This window comes from Miscanthus floridulus, chromosome 5 (genome assembly GCF_019320115.1).
Source record: "Miscanthus floridulus cultivar M001 chromosome 5, ASM1932011v1, whole genome shotgun sequence".
Classification (NCBI taxonomy): Eukaryota; Viridiplantae; Streptophyta; class Magnoliopsida; order Poales; family Poaceae; genus Miscanthus; species Miscanthus floridulus.
The window spans coordinates 26,296,216-26,300,438 of NC_089584.1; the positions used below are offsets into that span (position 1 = coordinate 26,296,216).

Sequence of the window (4,223 nt, forward strand, 5' to 3'; positions counted from 1 at the left end):
AGTTAGGCTAGGTCTTGAGGGAGGCCAGCATGCTTCGCTTGGATTCCTGATCGTGTCAATAGCGTGGTTTGGTATAATCTTTCTACCCTCTCTCTTTTGTACCTCCATTTTTTACCTATGGATACACCATATATTCTGGAACATGTGGTAGATCACGGATGTGACACTCCCAATGAGTCCTTTGTAGTCCACTCCCCGAATATAGGCACACGTAGGGTCCAGTTACGAAGGAAGAATAAGCTTCGTTCTTAATCTTCCTTAGTAATATCCCTTATGTGTAGATATGAAGATGATCTTAGCAATGACTACTAGGTATAATTGCACTAATCAATATATGCTTTGACTTATAATTAAGAATGACTTAGGAATTATTTCTCTAATATTCTACCTGACCATGCTAGTGACATAGAAAGGAGTATTCTGAGTGATTTATCATTATCATTAGTCAATACTTGTCATATATCTTGTCCTATGACTTACCCCTGTTATGAGTAGATATTGGTTATGGTTTACTTCTCCATCAATAGTATATGTTATCAATATATGTCCATGCTAGACCTTCCTTGCGGTAAAAATATAAATAACAATACCTAGAATACTCCCGGGTGAAGTGCTACAATGGTATAATTATCTGTGCGCTTGTAGATTCCTTTCATATATTCATATCTATTCTTCCTAGTCACATAAATTAATAAAGAACTGCTTAGTATTATTCTAGTAGTAATGCTATGTAGTACCAACAAGCATCTTTGGCATCATCACTAGGGATGACAACCTAGTAAAGTAATGTTAAGAGATATAGGTTTATAATAGGTGGCTATTAAAACAAGTGACAAGTTAATAAATACCAACAAGCATTTCTGGCGTTGTCGCTAGAGACTAGATTTAAAACTCCATTCTTAGTAGCAACGCTAAGAAATGTCAACAAGCATTTCTGTCGCCGTTGCCAGAGATGGTAGCTAGGCAAAGGAAGCATTGATAAACTTATACTTATTGATGTGATCAAAAATAACTATTAACCTCTACTTAAACAGGCTTACCCTTGTTTTTTCTACTTATGTATCTTATGCAGGGTAATGTATGACTAGTTTTGACCTTCCGACAAACTACGTTGAAGATCTAGAAGCATTAATCAGGAGGACTAGAGCTAAACTGAAGAAAGTTCTAGCTTTAAAGTCAGAAGATAGCCATATAAGCCAAAGCTTAACACCTGAATTTGAAGCTATGGCTAATATGACTCTCCATGAATTCTCTGCTCTAACTACGGCCAACATTCATACTGGACTGACAGTTAATGTTGGAGATAATAGATTTGAGCTCAAGCCAGCTCTCATCAACATGGTGCAAGCAAGCCAGTTTTGTGGAAAGGCTCATGAAGATGCGAGTGCACATCTCCAACACTTCTTGGAGATATGTAGCACTTTCACCATCAAAGGAGTAACCCAAGATGCCATATTACTTAACCTCTTCCCATTCTCACTCTTGGGGAAGGAAAATCAATGGTTCTACGTCAACAAAGATAGAAATACTACATGGAATAACTGCTCCGCTACCTTCCTAGCCAAGTTCTTTTCCATAGGCAAGACCAATGCTCTATGTGGGAGAATCTCAAGCTTTTAGCAACAACATAATGAATTTGTCCCTAAGGCATGGGAACGCTTTCAGGATTACATTATGGAATGTCCTCATCATGGGATGGAGAATTGGCTACTCATACAGACTTTCTGCCATAGGTTGACCAACAATACCCATGAGACTATGGCTGCTGCTGCTGGAGGTGCATTCTTGCCACTCACCATACCAGCTGCAACAGCTCTTGTGAAGAAGATGGCCTCCAACCAAGGTTGGAATGAAGAGCGTCTTCAGACCCGCACGAGAGGTGGAGGTATGCATCAACTCAAGGAGGTAGACATGTTGTCTGCTAAGATGGACCTACTGATGAAGAAGCTTGAAGATCGAGCCAATGAGAAGCAAGAAGTCATGCACATTCATGATTCTCGCAAGACATGTGAAGTGTGGAAACATTGGGCATTCAGGGAGCAACTATCCTGAAAACCATGAGGATGTGAACTTTGTCAACAACAACAACTACTACTTTTGTCCTCAGTAGAACCAAGGATGGAATCAGCAACAGAGACCAAACTGTCAAGGTAATAATTTCAATCAACCACCCTTGAGAGAATTAATTGCTGGCCAATCCAAACTTATGGAGGGATTATCTAGAAAGGTACCTACTAATGATAAAATTCTAGAGAACATAAATAATAGAATGGATAACTTTGCTTCTGCCATTAATAACTAGCATAGCTTTAATAAAATGATAGAATCACAAATAGCTCAGCTGGCTGCTGCTGTTCTTCCATCCAACAAAGGTAAGATTCCAGGGCAACCAAAAGTTCTAGAAACTAAAAATGTTGTCGATATTCACAATGAAGCATACTACTGTATACAACCATCGATGGGAAGGTGGATAGATTATACCTTGCTAGAAAAGAAGAGAGGTCTAGGGAGACCTGTCATCCCTATCGCCATTGGACCTCACATTTTTCAAGAAGCTGTCTATGACTTTGGAGCAAGTGTCAACATCGTGCCTAAGGTAATTTATGATCAAATTAATGGAGAGACTTTGTTGTACACAAATATATGTTTGTAGCTTGTAGATCAGTCACTCTGTTACCCCAAGGAAGTTCTTGAAGATGCCATTGTTCGAGTGGGACAATCATATGTTCCCGTAGACTTTGTAGTTTTGGAAACAGGTGGAGATGTAAGGGCACCCATTATTTTGGGCTGACCTTTCCTAAGCACTACAAAATACATCATCTACGCGAACAATGCCAAGATTTGTTTCACAATCAAGGATAGGAAGGAAAAGTTTTCTTTCAAGAACCGCATCTTGCGATCTCTTGGACATCCACAAACGTCGTACCTGCCCGAAGAGACAACAGTGACCAACAAGAAGAACAACAGGAGAAGGAAGAATAAGGTCAGACAACCTCAAGAAGAATCAGTTAACATGATCAACACACTTCAATTAGAGTACGACCACCTCCTTGCTTCACCATTCCTTGCTAAGAAGGATGATCTAGGAGTACCCATGATCGAGTATACTATTGGACAAAGAATATTCCACAAGACCTTCTGTGACATTGGGTCAGGTGTCAATATAATGTCCAAGGTAACATATGAATACTTATTCGGTGATGAACCTTTGTTCCCTACATATATGCAATTGCAGATGGCGAACCAATCAATGAGATTCTCAGAGGAAATAGCAAAAGATGTTATGGTAAGAATACACGATTAGTTTGCCCCTGCTGATTTTATGGTTCTAGAAATGGGTGAAGAAGAAGATGATATACCCATCATCCTTGGAAGACCGTTCCTCAACACTACCAAAGCAATCATCTATGTTGGATCTAGACAAGTCCACTTCCAATTCCCTGGAGAAAAGGTACGCTATTATTTCAATAGTTATACCACTTATGAACAGCCCAAGAAGACCCACTCTAGGAGGAGACGTCGATCATCCCAAAACCAAAAGAATTAATCCCTAAATAAAAGTTGAGAGGAAGATGAGGAACCTGAAGAAGTTGTAAAAGATGAACCTACTCCACTTAAGTCAAGTCCATAGACCAAGCAGGTATGGAAGAGAAAGTGACATCACCATTAGAGACACCATCACAAGATGTGTAGCCATCTGGGTCTTCATCGTTGAGACCAGATGATGCACCCAAAAAGTAAAGGACTTTTCTCCAGCCAAGTCCTATCCAGAGGACTCAAAAATCTGAACCCTTGCTGTGAGGTAACATCGATAGTTATCCATATTTACTTTTTAGCATTGCATTTAGAAAAGGAAGATAAAAAAGTTTCATGACTGCATTACATCATTGCATCATAAAGCCTAAGCCCCATGTGAAAAATTCTCTCGGTGTGTAAAAGCCCAAGGGAATATTCATTATGGTGGCATAAAAAATATAAATATACATCATGCATGCATATTTTCTGTCTACATTATATCAATAAGAAAATCCAACAATATTAAATAGACATCCTGCTAGAACTTTGCTAATTAGAAAATCCATCTAAACCCCCAAGGACAACAAATCTTTGAATGGCTGACCGCTAACCCCTTATCCTAATATGTGCCATGAGTTTTGGTGTTCTTATTGGAGTATTTTGTAGGATGATCAAGAGTAAAGCCATCCATCTGAAGTGCATTTTTC

General features: G+C 39.2%; 1 non-coding gene across 1 annotated transcript; it reads right to left on the minus strand.

Moving 5' to 3' along the window:
• Nucleotides 1-1,588: 1,588 nt before the first annotated feature.
• LOC136455819 (small nucleolar RNA R71) lies at nt 1,589-1,697 on the minus strand. Its single transcript, XR_010759284.1, has one exon. It is a non-coding gene; the product is annotated as a small nucleolar RNA R71 (small nucleolar RNA).
• Nucleotides 1,698-4,223: the final 2,526 nt, after the last annotated feature.